Below are 20,017 nucleotides of genomic sequence, written 5' to 3' on the forward strand. Positions count from 1 at the left end.
CTAGAGGGGAAGCTATGTTGGATTTGGTGATTGGCAACGAACAAGGCCAGGTGGCAGATCTCTCGGTGGGAGAGCATTTCGGTGATAGTGATCACAACTCCCTGACCTTTACTATCGTCATGGAGAGGGACAGGAGCAGATGGGATGGGAAAATATTTAATTGGGGGAGGGGGAATTACAATGCTATTAGGCAGGAACTGGGGTGCATAAATTGGGAACAGATGTTCTCAGGGAAATGCACGACAGAAATGTGGAGGTTGTTCAGGGAGCACTTGCTGCGACAGCTGGATAGGTTTGTCCCGATGAGGCAAGGAAGGGATGGTAGGGTGAAGGAACCTTGGATGACAAGAAATGTGGAACAGCTAGTCAAGAGGAAGAAGGAAGCTTACTTAAGGTTGAGGAAGCAAGGATCAGACAGGGCTCTAGAGGGTTACAAGGTAGCCAGGAAGGAACTGAAGAATTGACTTAGGAGAGCTAGAAGGGGACATGAAAAAGTCTTGGCGGGTAGGATTAAGGAAAATCCCAATGCATTCTACACTTATGTGAGGAACAAGAGGATGGCCAGAGTGAGGGTAGGGCCGATCAAGGATAGTGGAGGGAACTTGTGCCTGGAGTCGGAGGAGGTAGGGGAGGTCCTAAATGAATACTTTGCTTCAGTATTCACTAGTGAGAGGGACCTGGTCGTTTGTGAGGACAGCGTGAAACAGGCTGATATGCTCGAACAGGTTGATGTTAAGAGGGAGGATGTGCTGGAAATTTTGAAAGACATGAGGACAGATAAGTCCCTGGGGCCAGACGGGATATACCCAAGGATATTAAGGGAAGTGAGGGAAGAGATTGCCGCGCCTTTGGCGATGATCTTTGCGTCCTCACTGTCCACTGGAGTAGTACCAGATGATTGGAGGGTGGCAAATGTTATTCCCTTGTTCAAGAAAGGGAATAGGGATAACCCTGGGAATTATAGACCAGTCAGTCTTACGTAGGTAGTGGGCAAATTATTGGAGAGGATTCTGAGAGACAGGATTTATGATTAGTTGGAAAAGCATAGTTTGATTAGAGACAGTCAGCATGGCTTTGTGAGGGGCAGGTCATGCCTCACAAGCCTTATTACATTCTTTGAAGATGTGACAAAACACATTGATGAAGGAAGAGCAGTGGATGTGGTGTATATGGATTTCAGCAAGGCGTTTGATAAGGTTCCCCATGGTAGGCTCATTCAGAAAGTAAGGAGGCATGGGATACAGGGAAAGTTGGCTGTCTGGATACAGAATTGGCTGGCCCACAGAAGACAGAGGGTGGTAGTAGATGGAAAGTATTCAGCCTGGAGCTCGGTGACCAGTGGTGTTCCGCAGGGATCTGTTCTGGGACCTCTGCTCTTTGTGATTTTTATAAATGACTTGGATGAGGAAGTGGAAGTCTGGGTTAGCAAGTTTGCCGATGACACGAAGGTTGCTGGAGTTGTGGATAGTGTGGAAGGCTGTTGTAGGTTGCAACAGGACATTGACAGGATGCAGAGCTGGGCTGAGAAGTGGCAGATGGAGTTCAACCTGGAAAAGTGTGAAGTGATTCATTTTGGAGGGTTGAATTTGAATGCAGAATACAGGCGAAAAGACAGGATTCTTGGTAGTGTGGAGGAACAGAGGGATCTTGGGGCCCATGTCCATAGATCGCTCAAAGTTGCCACCCAAGTTGATAGGGTTGTTAAGAAGGCGTATGGTGTGTTGGCTTTCATTAACAGGGGGATTGAGTTTAAGAGCCGCGAGGTTATGCTGCAGCTCTATAAAGCCCTGGTTAGACCACACTTGGAATATTGTGTTCAGTTCTGGTCGTCTCATTATAGGAAGGATGTGGAAGCTTTAGAGAGGGTGCAGAGGAGATTTATCAGGATGCTGCCTGGACTGGAGGGCATGTCTTACAAAGAAAGATTGAGGGAGCTGGGACTTTTCTCATTGGAACGAAGAAGGATGAGAGGTGACTTGATAGAGGGGTACAAGATGATGAGAGGCATAGATAGAGTGGATAGCCAGAGACTTTTTCCCAGGGTGGAAAGGGCTATCACCAGGGGGCATAATTTTAAGGTGATGGAGGAAGGTTTCGGGGAGATGTCAGAGGTAGGTTCTTCACACAAGAGAGTGGTGGGTGCATGGAATGCACTGCCAGCGGTGGTAGTAGAAGCAGATACATTAGGGACATTTAAGCGTCTCTTGGATAGGTACATGGATGATAGTAGAATGAAGGGTATGTAGGTAGTTTTGATCTTAGAGTAGGTTAAAGGTTCGGCACATCATCATGGGCCGAAGGGCCTGTACTGTGCTGTACTGTTCTATGTTCTATGTTCTGTAACACAGGTGTTGGGAGGCTCAGCCTGGCTACGCAATGTTACAAGGACGCTGAGTGACACCATCGACAACGGGACAGAGAGAAAAACACACAGAAAACGAATAGACTGTGAGGAAGCAAAAGTGAGGAACGGAGAGAGAGAGACAGACAACGAAACTGAGATGGAGAAACAAGGCATTTGTATGATTGTACTCTCCCTGTTGTCTAAAGGTATTTCCTGTTGTGTAAATATGTTTTCTGTTGTGTAAAGATGTACCCTGTTGTTGTGTAAAGGTTTTCCCTGTTATTGTTTTATTTTCTGTTACTGACCGTCTCCTCACTGTGACCATTTGCCCTGGTTTTATTGTGGCCAACATCACCATCTGGTGGTGGACAGGAGACTCTGCAGGAAGGGGTTGACAAAGTGGGAGAGACTCGGCTGGTCCGTGTTTGCAGTTTGTGTTCGTGTGAGCAAAAGTGATCTGTTACTGATTGATGTGTTCACTCGAAGGAAAAAGCTGATTGCAATCGAGCGCGTCTTGCTTTTATGGGGAAACACTTGATATTTTGAAAGTGAACTGTTTGTCTTCCCACCAAACATAAATAGCAGAGAATGGTTTCGATCCATCGACCTCTGGGTTATGGGCCCAGCACGCTTCCGCTGCGCCACTCTGCTAACTGCTGTTTTAAATTTTAGCTGCCTGTTAGTGAAATATGTTCATTTCCCCAATGTTTTTATCAAAATAGGATTGTGGTCGGATTTCTCAAGAATCCCGGACTCAGCAACACACGTGCTGACAGACTCACCCTCACTGCACAACGACACAAGGACACTGAGTAACAGCACCGACAATGAGGCAGGCAGAGAAAGACACACAGAAAACCAGGAAGATATTATCAGGACCCAGAAAGGAACAGACAGAGAAAGACACACAGAAAACCAGGAAGAGATTATCAGGACCCAGAAAGGAACAGACAGAGAAAGACACACAGAAAACCAGGAAGAGATTATCAGGACCCATAAGGGAACAGACAGAGAAAGACACACAGAAAACCAGGAAGAGATTATCAGGACCCAGAAGGGAACAGACAAAGGTCCTGAGCAAACCAGCAAGAGACAGCGAAAGACTCATGATTTATGTAATTGTGTTCTCTGTTGTGTAAAGATGTTCCCTGTGTTCTTTTAAAGATATTTCCTGCTGTGTAATATGTTCTCTGTTGTGTTACTGTATTCGCTGTTGTGTAAAGATGTTCTCTGTTATTGTGTAAAATGGTTCCCTGTTGGGTAAAGATCTTCTCAGTTGTGTAAATATGATCCGTCTTGTGTAAAAGTGTTCCGGGTTGTTTAAATATGTTCCCTGCTCTGTAATGTAGAGCTGAGTCTGCACGAATGGAATTGCTACAGTATCATCCAGTCTGATACTGTATGAGGGCTGGAATATGATCCAACGCACAGTCTATACAAATTAAATTGCTATTGTATCTTTTAGTTTCACAATCCGGGGGAGTTTTAAACTGAATTCTCAGTTTGTATCTCAGGTTATACTATCTTTCAGATTCTCTCAATCTGATATCACACTTGAGATTTAGACTTAAGAAAGGATGTACTGGCATTGGAGGAGTTCAAAAGAGATTCACTCAGCTGATTCCTGAGATGAAGGGGTTGACTTATCAAGAACGGCTAAACAGGTTATTCATTCGTGTTTAGAAGAATGAGGGGTGATCTTTTTGAAACGTACAAGATTCTGAGGGGGCTTAACAGGGTGAAGAAGGGTCTCTGACCTGAAACATTAACTCTGCTTCTCTCTTTACAGATGCTGCCAGACCTGCTGAGTATTTCCAGCATTTCTTGTTTTTATTAACAGGGTAGGTGTTGAGAAAATGTTTCCACTAGTGGGGGAATCTCAAACTAGGCGACATAGTTACAGAATAAGGGGACACTCATTTAAAACTGAGATGCAAAGGAATTTCTTCTCTCAGAGGGGAGTGAATGTCTGGAATTCTCTACCCCAGACAGTATTGGAGGCTAAATCACTGAAAGTATTTAAAGAGGATGTAAATAGATTTTTGAAATATTGGAGAGTTGAGGGCTATGAAGAGCTGGCATGAAAGAGGAGTTGAGGTCTGGGGCAGATCAGCCATGATCTTACTGAATGGCAGGGCAGGCTTGAGGGGCCGAATGGCCTACTCCTGCACCTATTTCTTCTGTTCTTATGTTATGTTATATCTAATGTATATGTCAGGATGCACTATGGGAATTAATACTGAAACTTATAAACTCATAATGTGTGTAAATATTGGGCTGATATTTAACTTGAATCTCAGAGTACATTATTGTGGTTAATTCTGTCAGTTTGAAAAGGGAACTCTGTGCCATAATGAAAACAAGAAATGCTGGAAATAATCAGCAGGTCTGGCAGCATCTGTGGAGAGAGAACAAAGTTAATGTGAGCTAAGGAAACAGACCTGAACTGTTAACTGTTTCTCTCTGCAGAGATGCTGCCAGACCAACTGAGCATTTCCAGCATTTTCTGTTTTTATTGCAGCAACACAGGTGTTGGGAGGCTCAGCCTGGCTACACAATGTTACAAGGATGCTGAGTAACACCATTGACAACGGGACAGAGAGAAAAACACACAGAAAACCAATAGACTGTGAGGAAGCAAAAGTGAGGGACAGAGAGAGAGACAACGAGACTGAGATGGAGAAACAAGGCATTTGTATGATTGTGTTCTCCCTGTTATCTAAAGGTATTTCCTGTTGTGTAAATATGTTTTCTGTTGTGTAAAGATGTACCCTGTTGTTGTGTAAAGGTTTTCCCTGTTATTGTTTTATTTTCTGTTACTGACCGTCTCCTCACTGTGACCATTTGTCCTGGTTTTATTGTGGCCAACATCACCATCTGGTGGTGGAGAGGTGGCTCTGCAGGAAGGGGTTGACAAAGTGGGAGAGACTCGGCTGGTCCGTGTTTGCAGCTTGTGTTCGTGTGAGCAAAAGTGATTTGTTGCTGATTGATGTGTTCACTGGAAGGAAAAAGCTGATTGCAATAAAGTGCCTTTGGAAGCATCTTGTTATTATGGGGAAATACTTGATGTTTTGAAAGTGAACTGTTTGCATTATTACGAAGCATAAATAGCAGAGAATGGTTTCGATCCATCTACCTCTGGGTTATGGGCCCAGCACGCTTCCGCTGCGCCACTCTGCTAACTGCTGTTTACAATTTCAGCTGCCCGTTAGTGAAATATGTTCATTTCCCCAATGTTTTTATCAAAATAGGATTGGAGTCGGATTTCTCAAGAATCCCAGACTCAGCAACACACGTGCTGACGGACTCACCCTCACCGCACAATGACACAAGGACACTGAGTAACAGCACCGACAATGAGGCAGGCAGAGAAAGACACACAGAAAACCAGGAAGATATTATCAGGACTCAGAAAGGAACAGACAGAGAAAGGTACTGAGCAAACCAGCAAGAGACAGCGAGATAAAAGCAAAATACTGCGGATGCTGGAAATCTGAAATAAAAACAAGAAATGCTGGAACCACTCAGCAGGTCTGGCAGCATCTGTGGAAAGAGAAGCAGAGTTAACGTTTCGGGTCAGTGACCCTTCATCGGAACGGAGAGTTAACGTTTCGGGTCAGTGACCCTTCATCGGAACGAAGAGTTAACGTTTCGGGTCAGTGACCCTTCATCGGAACGAAGAGTTAACGTTTCGGGTCAGTGACCCTTCATCAGAACGATGAAGGGTCACTGACCCGAAACGTTAACTCTGTTTCTCTTTCCACAGATGCTGCCAGACCTGCTGAGTGGTTCCAGCATTTCTTGTTTTTATTATAAGAGACAGCGAGAGACTGATGAACACCACTTGGAGGGAGCACTGAGGGTGGCAAGGGTCCAGAATGCAGTCTGGCTGGGGGGTTTCAATGTCCATCACCATGAGTGGCTCGGTAGCACCACTACTGACCATGCTGGCCGAGTCCAAACGGACATAGCTGCTCGAATGGGTCTGCAGTAGGTGGTGAGGGAACTAACAAGAGGGAAAAACATACTTGACCTCATCCTCACCAATCTGCCTGCCGCAGATGCATCAGTCCATGACAGTATTGGTAGGAGTGACCACTGCACAGTCCTTGTGGAGATGATGTCCCGTCTTCACATTGAGGATACCCTCTATCGTGTTGTGTGCCACTACCACTGTGCTAAATGGGATAGATTTTGAACAGATCTAGCAATGTATAACTGGGCATCCATGAGGTGCTGTGGACCATTAGCAGCAAAAGAATTGTAGTCAACCACATTCTATAACCTCATGGCCCGGCATATTCCCCCACTCTAACATTACCAACAAGCTGGGGGATCAACCCTAATTCAATGAAGAGTGCAGGAGGGCATGCCAGGAGCAGCACCAGGCATACCTTGAAATGAAGCGTCAGCCTGATGAAGCTACAGCCCAGGACTACTTTCATGCCAAACAGCAGAAGCAGCATGTAATAGACAGGGTTAAGTGATCCCACAACCAACGGATCAGATCTACACCCTGACACATCCAATGATGAATGGTGGTGGACAATTAAACAACCAACAGGAGGAGGTGGCTCCACAAATATCCCCAACCTCAATGATGGGGGAGCCCAGCACATCAGTGCAAAAGACAAGGATGAAGAATTTGAAACAATCTGCAGCCAGAAGTGCCGGGTTGATGATCCATCTCGGCCTCCTTCTGAAGTCCCCAGCATCACAGATGCCAGTCTTCAGCCAATTCGATTCACTCAACGTGATATCAAGAAACGACTGAAGGCACTGGATACAGCAAAGGCTACGGGCCCTGACAATATTCCGGCAATAGTACTGAAGACCTGTGCTCCAGAACTAGCCGCGCCCCGAGCCAAGCTGTTCCAGTACAGGTACAACACTGGCATCTACCCGGCAATGTGGAAAATTGCCCAGTTATGTCCTGTACACAAATAGCAGGACAATTCCAACCCAGCCAATTACTGCCTCATCAGTCTACTCTCAATCATCAGTATAGTGATGGAAGATGTCATCGACGGGGCACTTGCTTCACAATAACCTGTTCAGTGATGCTCAGTTGGGTTCCGCCAGGGCCATTCAGCTCCTGACCTCATTACAGCCTTGGTTCAAACAAGGACAAAAGAGCTGAACTCAAGAGGTGAGGTGAGAGTGTCTGCCCTTGACATCAAGGTAGCATTTGACTGAGTATGGCATCAAGGAGCCAGAGTAAAACTGGAGTCAATGGGAATCAAGAGGAAAACTCTCCACTGGTTGGAATTGCACAGCACAAAGGAAAATGGTTGTGATTGTTGGAGGTCAATCATCTCAGCTCCAGGACATCACTGCTGGAGTTCCTCAGGGTAGTATCCTCGGCCCAACCTTCTTCACTACTTCATCAGTGACCTTCCTTCAATCATAAGGTCAGAAATGGGGATGTTCACTGATGATTGCAAAATTTAGCACCATTCGCGACTCCTCAGATACTGAAGCAGTCCATGTAGAAATGCAGCAAGACCTGGACAATATCCAGGCTTGGGCTGATAAGTGGCAAGTAACATTCGCGCCACACAAGTGCCAGGCAATGACCATCTCGAACAAGAGAGAATCTAACGATCTCCCATTGACATTCAACGGCATTACGATCGCTGAATCCCCCACTATCAACTTCCTGGGGGGTTCCCATTGACCAGAAACTGAACTGGAGTAGCCTTATAAATAGTGTGACTACATGAGCTGGTCAGAGGGTAGGAAGCATCCGGTGAGTAACTCACCTCCTGACTCCCCAAGCCTGTCCACCATTTACAAGGCACAAGTCTGGAGTGTGATGGAATACTATCCACTTGCCTGGATGGGTGCAGCTCCAACAACACTCAAGAAGCACGACACCATCCAGGACAAAGCAACACGCTTGATTGGCACCCCGTCCACAACATTCACTCCCTTCACCACTGACGTACAGTGGCATCAGTGTGTACCATCTACAAGATGCACAGCAACAATGCACCAAGGCTACTCAGGCAGCACCTTCCAAACCTGCATCCTCTACTGCCTAGAAGGACAAGGGCAGCAGATGCATGGGAATACAACCACCTGAAAGTTCTCCTCCAAGCGACACATCATCCTGACTTGGAACTATATCGACATTCCTTCCTTCACTGTCGCTGGGTAAAAATCCTGGAACTCCCTTCCTAATAGCACTGTGGGTGTACCTACCCCACATGGACTGCAGTGGTTCAAGAAGGAAGCTCACCACCACCTTCTCATGGGCAATTAGGGATGGACAATAAATGCTGGCCTGGCTGGCGACGTCCACATCCCATGAAACAAATAATTAAATGCAATAACAGCTCATCTCAATTCCTAGTATTTCGAAATCCCACCAGTCCAACATAAGCTGAACAATTATTGCATGTTGTGATTGACGGTCTGGTCTGTAAACTGCACTGTATCACAGATTGCTGACATTTGCTAACTGGAAGTGGGAACTGCAAAATCGGGACAGTAGTTCACACAGTCTGTCAGTGTGAAAGAATCAGGCAATGTGAGGTAATAGAATTTGTCTGTAAATGTTACACTCATATTGCTTTATATTTTTATATTGGAAATAAAAGTAATTATTTCGTGAAAATAGTGACACATTGTCCAAACTTTGGTAGCCAGTTGTTTTCGTCTTGCACTCAGCAGGGCAATCCACAAGAATACCAATTTAAGGGAAAACAACAACTTTCTTCTGTATGAGAAGAGAATGCTGATTGGTTGGCAAGTGAACTCTGATTGGGCGAGGCATTGCCATTCAGAATGCATCAGTTTATGGTAACTGACAGATAACTGCCCAGCTTTGTTTGAAATTTAAACCAGGCAGCTTGACTCTGATTGGTCAAGGCATTGCCCTGTGGAATGAGCCAGTGAATGGCTGTCACTTATTTTGTTTAGCTGAAACTGGCACAATGTGTGTGCATGTTCTTTCTGTCTGCAAAGAACAGGGCCCTGTGTATTAATATATGTAGCTTACAGTACACACCAATGCACCACACTGCGAGCCCTACTGACAGTCTTAAATCGGTTGTCAGTGTAATTCTTAGCACACTGAGAATTATTTAGCAAATGTTGTCCTATTGTTGAATCACATCTCATGTTGGATACTGTGTTTTGAGTTTTGCAAGCACGGGTTGGTTGGGTAGGGCCCATTGCGAACAGCGGAAGGGACATGTTATTTGATACAATCCGCCAGTTTTGGGATGTACGGTCTAGAAAATTAGCATCACACTGGTATTGAAATTCATATATCACGTTACTTATTTGTGTGATAGGCAGGATGTCTCTTTTGCTTGACAGCAGCATCCTGTTAGTGGCGAACACCACACTTGTTGCTCCTGCATAGTAACAGCAGGAAACAGCGAGCATCACCTGTTACTCAAATACTGGGGATATATTACCTTTCCAGGGTAATTTGAGGGAGACTGGGCACTTTTCAGGGCTCAAAATGACGTCCTTCAGCCCGTTTCTAAGTTTGTGTGATATACAGATAGAAATGATCTGATCAGTGTAGCCATTGTAATGCAGGATGTCTTTGATCCGCCCTATTTCAGCATCAAGCTTGCATGGTGAGCAAATGGCTCAGCCCTATTTATGAGGTTGTCGATAAGACCAATCTTATAGCGCGTGGAACTGTAATAATCCCAACGCGTGTATTGACCAGTGAAGGTAGGTTTGCGGTAGACCGTGGTAGAAAACCCCTTAGCAGATTTCTCAACTAGTACATCAAGGAAAGGGAGCTCATTTGACTGCTCCATTCTAAAGGTGAATTTGAGTGTAGGATGGAGCCCATGAAGACGTGCAAGGAAATTATTTCATGCAGCTGCGGATTCAAATATAGCAAACGTATCATCTACATATTGGAAATATGCAAGAGGACGGAGGTTAGGTGTCATTCCCTTAAAAACAGGTTTGTCATGGAATCCAACAAAGATGTTTGTGAGAGCTGGGCTGAGAGGGGATCCCATGGCAACACCAGCGATACATGGTGTCAATAAAACTGAACTCAACTGTGCAAGTTGCCGAGTTCATAAGTTCAATGAATACTGATTCACACAATGGTGACGGGTCTAGATCACCATGATATAGCACTGCAGTGCAAATATCTATGGCTTCCTGAAGTGGTACATTGGTGAATAGGCTAGCAATGTCAAATGACACATGGACACGGCATTGCTATCGATATGCAAGTCCTGTATGGTCTTCGCAAATGTGAAGGAATCCTTCACTGTGCATGTGGAGAACTTGCTCAAAAACTGGTTGTAACAATTTGCCCAACCATTTGGCAAATTCATTTCAGGATACTATTTACATTACTTCAAATAAAGGAAACACAACGACACAAGAATTGAGCACAACGCTGAAAGTTTCACAGCAAATAGTCAAATGGGAAAAGGATGAAATACAGAAAGAAAAAGCCTAAAATACTGAAAACACTCAGCCAGTCCGGAAACAACTGTGGAGAAGAGAAGCTCGGGTTAGTGGTCCAGTTCTGTGACCCTTCTGTAGACCTGAAACATTGCTCCTACCTTCCTCTCTCCACAGATACTGCTGGAACTGCTGAGTGTTTCCAGAATCTTCTGTTATTATTCAGATTTCCAGTGTGTGCAGTATTTCTCTTTCTGAAAATAAAATATTCCCTGAGAGGAATGGAACGTTACATAAAAAATAGGAGTGGGCCATTCGGCCCATCGAAATAGCTCTGCCATTCAATAAGATCACAGCTGATTTCCTACATCAACTCCATCTGACCACACTAGCACAGATCCCTTGATTCCCTTAGTATCCAAAAACCTATCGATCTCTCTCTTGGATATACCCAATGATAGAGCATCCACATCTCTAGAGTCACAGAGAGATACAGCACTGAAAAAGGCCCTTCGGCCCACCGAGTCTGTGCCAACCAACAACCACCCATTTATACTAATCCTACACTAATCCCATATTCCTACCACATCCCCACCGACCCTATATTTCCCTCCCACCTACCTAAACCAGGGACAATTTATCATGGCCAATTTACCTACCAACAAGTCTTTTGGCTTGTGGGAAGAAACCAGAGCACCTGGAGAAAACCCACACAGACACAGGGAGAACTTGCAAACTCCACCTAGGCAGTACCCAGAATTGAACCCGGGTTGCTGGAGCTGTGAGGCTGCGGTGCTAACCACTGCGTCACTGTGCCGCCCATAATGTGTGATCTCACCAAGGCTCTGTCTAATTGCAGTCAAACTTCTTTATTCTTATAAAAACTCTTCACAATGTTGAACACAACTATTAACTGCCATTCTGCTCTAAGAAGAAGGACCCCAGCTTCACACACCCCAGACCCCTATACTTTCCACATTAGCTGAATTCCTGCATTTCTGATACCATTCCAGTAAATCTCCTCTGCACCCTCTCTAAGGCCTTGACATTCCTGCTAAAGTGTAGAGCATGGAATTAGACACAACGCTCTAACTGAGGCCTATAACCAGTGAGATTTATAAAGGTCCAGCGTAAATTCCTTGTCTGTGTCCCGTACTCCCATTTCTGGTTTCTGACTCAATGTCGGCTCTGAGCTGTTGAAACTGCCTGAATAAATATTTCCACCCAACAAAGCGCTCGGAATGTGAGAAGGGACAAAGTGAGTGACCAAGTACATCAACTCCAAGTAAAACTCCACCATGTAGTGAAAACACTCGAAACACAACGGCTCTTTTAAGAGCCACCCACAATCGCTCTGAAAAAACTGCACCAACATCTCTCTAGAATTGGTTTATTTCATTGGTTTTAATGCTCAGTAACTCTCTGGAACTTTCTCACTGTCTTTGTGTTTTCTGTTTCAATCTGGTATGGAGATTCTGGGAAGATGAGTTTCACTGCCTGGGAGGATCTTTGTGGTTTTCCTGCAGAAACACAAAACAAAGTCTCTTTTCAGAGTCACCCACCGCCTCATAGGGACAGCAGTGACATGGGAACGGGAGCTGGGGTGTGTTTTATGCCGGAAATATCAGTTAATGATTTATGTTGTGCTCTCGTTATATTCCAATCTCTGAATTGAGCCTTTCCACCGCACCAGGGTTTTGGGGAGAGTTTTCATCGTTTCTTTTCCAAACGTACAGACGATGTTATAAAGTTGCTGATTTACCCAGATGGCGGATTCTCCCCTCACAGTGAAAAGTAACATCGCACCTTCACATCTGCCCATTGTTTTATAATTGAATAATGAGTCAAATGGAATTATTTGTGATGTTATTTCCCCCGAGACGGTGTTTCCTGCAGTGAAACTGATCAGTTTCAGCTCAGTCATTCAGGGACCTGGAATTCCTGCAGTTCGAGCCCGCTGCAACCCCAGCCCACTTCTGATTGGTCACCCTCTTCTCATAAAGTCAGTGACAGCACATGAGGAGGCCATGCGCCCCATTAAGTCCATGTCGGGTTTCCAATCTGTTCAGTCCCCGACTCAATCCCCAAATCCCTGCATAATCCCTTTGGGTCAAAATGACCGTGGCAGGACTCGAACCTGCAATCTTCTGATAACATCATAGAATATACCGAAATCAGACACCTTATCCATTAGGCCACACAGCCATTAGCTTACATGAATGATTCAATCAGAGAATCTCGAAGCACAAAATACAAAAAAATCATTGGTTGAACCTGTCAACCTGGCAGAATATTTGAATTTGTGAAAGCCGCCAATTTCACTTTGGAAAAGAAGTGATCGACTGGAAAAGTACATAAAAATCTATTTTCCCGTAGCGGTTTAAATAAACTTTGAAAACACAATTTTGCTTTTACCGACTCAAATTGCTGGTGCTATTTTATGAACAGCTTTATTTTGCCAATTTTTGTCAACTTCTCATCCGTAACTGACAGTAAAAGACTCCGTTCAGCAATCTTTCAGACGACAAATAACTCAAACTCGGTGTGGAAGTAATAAATTACAGACTATTGGTAATTCCCCTTCACACAGGCTTCAGGGGGACAGTGAGAAGCCACTGAAATAGTTGCTTCATCCTTTTAAAAGGTTCCCATTCTGTCCTGTTACTGACATGTTGGAATCAGATTTGTATTTAACAAGATATTTCTGTGAAAACAAAATCCTCAACAGACCAGCTGGGAATCTGGGAATCACTGTAGTAAAATAAAAGGCTTTTGATTGAGAAGACGGGACCGTCTCACCAGCAGCCGGGTTACATTCCCCTCACATCCTTAAACAGTGAGCAGCTCTTTCCCTCGAGAAATAGACAGCAGCAGTTGGAAGTTCAGTAAAAGGATCGGTTCATTGAGACAAGTTTCTGACTGACAGGTGGTGCTGAATATTAATACAAAAAGGTCCTGGAATGGGAAACAAGTGTCCAGAGTGGGGTCTGAAATCAGGACAGGGAAATGGCCAGCACTGACACAGATCATTTCATTATTACATTGATATCTGACTGTCTATAAGGAGAAGCGAGTTAAACACATGATGGTGAAAGGAATGGAAGATGACGCTGGTTGTTCTCGATGAAGAGGGATAGACAGAGGTGTGGGTACAGCAGACTTCAGACAGTAATCAGCCCTTTCAGATACTGTGGGTGGATCTGAAAAGAGCCTTTGGGATAGGGAAAAAAGCTCTTTGTTTCAAAACCCTCAAATAGCTACCTTGTAATCGGTCAGGTTACTAATGTTTTAGTTCGTGTAATTTATGAATAATTACTAATTAGAAAGTGCTGTTTGGACAGAGTGTAAAGCTGTGAGTTGATGTGTGAGGGACTTCACTGACTAGGGGAAGGAGGTGCTCTTTGGTCTCTCTTTTCTTTTCTGCCTTTTCAGCCTCCATGATACAGGGGAAGAAGCTGATCGGTGAGTAACTGGTAAATTATTCTACTTATTACACTTATTACACGAGCAATAATGAGTTTGTAAAGCTAAGTAATGGCAGGGCAGCTCGAAAAGTAAAAGTTCGAAATTGGGGGAAGGCAAATTTTACAAAATTGAGAGGTGATTTGGTGGATGTGGACTGGATACAACTACTTGAAGGAAACCCAAAGATGTTTTATCAGTCCATTAAGAGCAAGAGGATAACTAAGGAAAGGGTATGGCCTATCAGAGATGGACAAGGGAACTTCTGTGTGGATCCAGAAGATGTGGGCGGGGTTCTTAATGAGTTTTTTGTCTCTGCCTTCACAAAGGAGAGGGATGATGCAGACATTGTAGTAAAAGAAGAGGAGTGTGAAATATTAGATACGATAAGCATAATGAGAGTGGAAGTACTAGAGAGTCTGACATCCTTGAAAATGAATAAATCACCAGGGCCAGATGGTTTGCATCTGAGGTTGTTAAAGGAAGCCAGGGAGTAAATAGTGGATGCGCTGAGGATCATCTTCAAATCCTCACTGGATATGGGGGAGGTGCCGGAGGATTGGAGCTCTGCGAACGTTGTACTATTATTTTAAAAGGATGTGGTAAGTCTGACCTCAGTGGTGGGTAAATTATTCGAATCAATTCTGAGGGACAGGATAAACTACCACTTGGAAAGGCATGGATTAATCAGGGATAGTCAGCATGGATTTGTTTAGGGAAGGTCATGTCTCACTAACTTTATTGAGCTTTTTGAGGAAGTAACAAGGAACATTGATGAGGATAGTGCGGTGGATGTGGTTTACATGGATTTTAGTAAGGCATTTGATAAGGTCCCACATGGCAGTCTGGTCAATAAAATGAAAGCCCATGGGATACAGGGGAATGTGGCAGGTTGGATCCAACATTGACTCAGTGGCAGGAAACAAAGGATAGTAGTCAACGGATGTTTTTGCAAATGGAAAGCGGTTTTCAATGGCGTTCCACAGGGCTCAGTGTTGGGTCCCTTGCTGTTTGTGGTGTATATTACCACACGAGCAGCACAGTGGCGCAGCGGTTAGCACCGCAGCCTCACAGCTCCAGCGACCCGGGTTCAATTCTGGGTACTGCCTGTGTGGAGTATGCAAGTTCTCCCTGTGTCTGTGTGGGTTTCCTCTGGGTGCTCCAGTTTCCTCCCACATGCCAAAGACTTGCTGGTTGATAGGTTAATTGGCCATTATAAATTGTCCCTACGTAGGTGGTAGGGAAATATAGGGACAGGTGGGGATGTGGTAGGAATATGGAATTAATGTAGGATTAGTATAACATGGATGGTTGATGGTCGGCACAGACTCGGTGGGCCGAAGGGCCTGTTTCAGTGCTGTAACTCTTCAAAAAAAAAATTAATTATTTGGAATTAAATGTGGGAGCTATGATTGGGAAATTTGCTGATGACACAAAAATTGGCCGTGTAATTGATAGTAAGGAGGATGGTTGCAGACTTAAGAATGATATGAATGGATTAATTGAGTGGGCGGAAAAGTGGCAAATGGAATTCAATCTGGAGAAGTGTGAGGTAATGCATTTGGGGAGGGCAAACAAAGCAAGGGAATACACAATAAACGGGAAGATATTGAGATGGGTAGAAGAAGTGAGAGACTTTGGAGTGCATGTCCACAGGTCCCTGAAAGTGACAGGATAGGTAGATAGAGTGGTGAAGAAGGCAGATGGAATGCTTTCCTTTCTTGGTCGACAAAAGCAGGGATGTAATGCGAGAACTGTTTAAAACGGTGGTTTGGCCACAGCTGGAGTATTGCGTACAGTTCTGGTCATCACATTACAGAAAGGACATAATTGCTTTGGAGACAGTACAGAGGAGATTTACAAGAATGATACTGTGGGTGGCTCTGAAAAGAACCTTTGGGTATTTGATAAAATCCTGGCAGATTGCCTTGGTTTTGGTGCCCGGAACGCTGGTTTTCTTGGGCAGCAGCATGGCCTAGATATTAGGCAGCACCCAGCCCTGAGTGATGGTCACCCCTCCCAGCAGCTTGGTGAGCTCCTCGTCATTCTGGACAGCCAGCTGTAGGTGTCTGAGGATGTTGCGGGTCTTCCTGTTGTCCTGGGCCGTGTTACTGGCCAACTCGAGGATTTCAGCGGTCAGATACTCGAGCACAGCAGCCAGATAGACCGGGGCTCCGGCACCCACACGCTCAGCATAGTTGCCCTTTGTCAGGAGCCTGTGAACACGGCCCACCGGGAACTGCAGTCCAGCCCGGGAGGAGCGAGACTTGGCCTTGGACCGCGCTTTCCCGCCGGTCTTTCCTCTTCCAGACTTTTCTTTTCCAAAAATATACTTGAGGACATTCCGTGCAGACCACTGACTGATGGATTGGTGGTCAAAGGTGTTTTTCCACACAAACATTTCCACGAACGCACAGTCCAACTGGATGGAGCGTTCCGTGGCAATGTCACCAGATCCATCCTTCGCAACACCGGGGTCAGATAGAACCTCAGCACGTAGTGACACTTGGTGTTTGCATACTGGGGCTCTACGCACAGCTTGATGCAGCCACATACTAAGGTGGCCATCAGGTTGAGGGCGATGTTGAGTACATTTTTTCGCCTTTATCCAGAGGTTTGAACATCGTGTCCCTCCGGACCCTGTCCATTTTGCGTCTTCAGATAAAGCGGGAAATGGCTCGGGTGATCGCCACAGCACAGGAGTGGGGTATGGGCCAGACCTGTGCCACTTACAGCAACAATGTGAGCACCTTGCACCTGATGACCAGGTTCTTACCCAAAATAGAGAGAGATCGCTGCTCCCACTTGCTCAGTTTATGTTGTACCCTGGCTACTCGCTCCTCCCAGGTTTTGGTGCACGTCCCGGCCCTTACAAACCATATCCCCAGCACCTTCAGGTAGTCTGACCTGACGGTGAAGGGGACAAAGGATCGGTCAGCCCAGTTTCCAAGGAACATGGCCTCGCTTTTGCCATGGTTAACATTGGCTCCCGAATCCAGTTGGAACTGGTCGCAGATGCTCATCAGTCTGCGAATGGACAGCGGATCCGATCAGAATACAGCAACATCATCCATGTACAGGGAGGCTTTGACCTGAGTGACTCCACTGCCTGGCATTGTCACCCCTCTTATGCCCGCATCCTTCCAAATAGCCTCAGCAAAGGGTTCGATACAGCAAACACACAAGGCAGGGGAAAGAGGACAGCCCTGTCTGACTCCAGATTTGATTGGAAACTTTCTGATTCCCATCCAATTTTTTGGACTGTACTACTGATGTTTGTGTAGAGCAGTTTGATCCAATTGCAGATTCCCTCCCCAAACCCCATTTTGGAGAGCATATCCATCATGTATGTGTGCGATATCCTGTCAAAAGCCTTCTCCTGGTCCAGGCTGATGAGGCAGGTGTCCACCCTCCTGTCCCGTACATAGGCGATCGTATCCCTGAGTAGCACAACACTATCAGAGATCTTCCTGCTGGGTACAGTACAGGTCTGGTCAGGGTGAATCACCAACTCCAGAGCAGTCTTGACTCGACTGGCGATGACTTTGGACAGAATTTTGTAGTCTACATTAAGCAGTGAGATGGGCCGCCAATTTCTGATTTCTGCCCTCTCCCCCTTCTACTTGTAGATGAGGGTGATGATGCCTTTCCTCATGGATTCTGACATGCTGCCGGCCAGGAGCGTACTCTCGTACACTTCCAGCAGGTCTGGGCTGACCCAGTCCCACAGGGCCGAATACAACTCAACTGGTAAGCCGTCGCTTCCGGGAGTTTTCTTCGTCTCAAAAGCTTGTCCAGAGTTAGCGGTTTGTCCAGATTCTCCTGCATTCTGTCATCTAAGACCTCTGTGATAGATGACAGGAAGGACTGGGAGGCCATGCTGTCCATAGACTTCACGTCTTGCAGCCCAGCATTCAAGGATTTGCTAATCCTTAGTATGTCGGAGTGTGAAGTTGTGACCGAGCCATCCTCTTCCTTCAGGCTGCTGATCACAGAGCTCTCTCTGTGTACCTTTTGGAAGAAGAAACGCGAGCACGTCTCATCCTGCTCAATGGAGCAGACTCTGGACCGGAAGATGATCTTGGAGGCCTCCGTGGCAAAGAGCGAGGCCTGCTGGCTCTTCACCTCTTGGAGCACCTCCTTGACCTCGACACCCATCGACTGCAGCCGGAGCAGATTTTGCATTCTTTTCTGGAGTGCAGACATTTCCCTCTGTCTCTCTCACCCTCTGAACACCTTTGGAGATAAAGAACCTCTTGATGTTCTCCTTGATCGCTTCCCACCAGTGCACCGGATACTCAAAGAGGGTCTCACTGTTCTCCAACTTTTTCAATCTCTTTTGAGTTCCACAATGTTCTCTGGGGTTAGCAGTGTAGCATTGAGCTTCCATGTCCCCCTGCTAACCCGCTGGTCATCCTGTAAGTGACAGTCAACCAGTAAGAGGCAGTGGTCGGAGAAGAACACCGGCTTGACGTCGGTGGATCTGACCGTGAAAGCAGGGGACACATACAGGAAGTCAATCCTGGAACGGGCAGACCCGTCCAATCTTGACCATGTGTATCTACGCTGCTCTCTGTCTGCAGGTTTGCTGAAGACATTGTGCAGTTTGGCATTTTTTACTGTTTCATTTAAGAATCTGGGCGGAGCGTCCAGTTTTCTGTCGTCACTGCCAGATCGTCCAGCTGCATCAATGATGCAGTTGAAGTCACCTTCAAGAATGACCGGCCTGGATGTCGCCAGCAGCAGTGTGAGTTGCTGGAGGATGGTCAGCCACTCGCTGCATTGGACCGGGGCATATACGTTGCTTAACTGGAGCGGAGCATTGTTGTACATTACATCTGCTACGAGAAGGCGACCGCCCACCAGCATCTTAACTTCAGAGATGGTTAAGTTGCCTTCCCGCAGCAGAATCTCCAGGCCGGAGGAACAGGAATCATTTCCCCTGGACCAGATCGATGGCCCGTGAGACCATTGCCTGTAAGTGCTGCGGTGCAGGATTCCACACTCCTGACAAAACAGTACGCCGGCTTTGACCTTTGCGAAGTCATCCAAGGTTGAAACACATCACGTGGTGGATTTAACACAATGCATGTTAATCGAAGCATTCATTATATCCACTATAAAGTTGGGTGTTGCTTACCACACCAGGTGTCCTTGCTAGTCCCGGTCCTTGAGTATGTTCCTGCATACCCATAGTGTACGCAAGCTGTTTCACATTCGTTGAGCCCAGAAACCCCTCATGGTTATTCATGAGGGTTTTGTTCCACTGGGGTGACATCGGCAGGTGGGGGACTGGTCTTGTAGGCAGCAAGGCTTGGGTTGTCCTCTGCTGTTGGTGTCTTTCCCCTCGGTCCCTCCTCAAAGACTTCACTGTTCCTGACTTCCGGAGCTGGAGCTGGAGTGCGCAGGACACTTCGCTGCTCTCGGTCTCCCGGAGCTGGGGTGCACTGAGCATCTCCTTGGGTTCCATGCTTTTGGTTTGGGGTGCGCTGGGCGTGTCACAGCTTCCACTGCCCCGGAGCTGGGGGGCTTTATCTTCCAGCTCCTTTGAGTTCTGCTGCTTCTTTTGGAGGTGCCATCGTTCCGGCCCTTCCTCGTGCAGTGAGGAGGAGCTGCTGTAGTCTGTCTCAGACGGTAGCCTCCTCTTGCCATTGGTTTGGGTGGTGACCTGTTCTTTTTTTGGAGCTTTTTTCTTTGTGTTCTTCCTTTGTACCACCTGCCACTGACCTGTTTGTCCATCTGCTGCCTCCCCCTCCATTAATTCTGTCTGTGGAGGAGGAGTTTCCAGGCACGGAGGAGGTGTTGGGTCACTGGTTG

The 20,017-nt window shown here is 46.1% G+C and overlaps 2 non-coding genes across 2 annotated transcripts; both read right to left on the minus strand.

Moving 5' to 3' along the window:
* Positions 1 to 2,923: 2,923 nt before the first annotated feature.
* On the minus strand, positions 2,924 to 2,995 carry trnam-cau (transfer RNA methionine (anticodon CAU)). The gene has a single exon. It is a non-coding gene; the product is annotated as a tRNA-Met (tRNA).
* A 9,859-nt stretch (positions 2,996 to 12,854) lies between these two features.
* Positions 12,855 to 12,943, minus strand: trnar-ucg (transfer RNA arginine (anticodon UCG)). Its single transcript is given in 2 exon segments — positions 12,855 to 12,890; positions 12,907 to 12,943. It is a non-coding gene; the product is annotated as a tRNA-Arg (tRNA).
* Between the last annotated feature and the right edge of the window lie 7,074 nt (positions 12,944 to 20,017).

The sequence above is a fragment of the Heterodontus francisci genome, chromosome 35 (assembly GCF_036365525.1).
Source record: "Heterodontus francisci isolate sHetFra1 chromosome 35, sHetFra1.hap1, whole genome shotgun sequence".
Lineage (NCBI taxonomy): Eukaryota > Metazoa > Chordata > Chondrichthyes > Heterodontiformes > Heterodontidae > Heterodontus > Heterodontus francisci.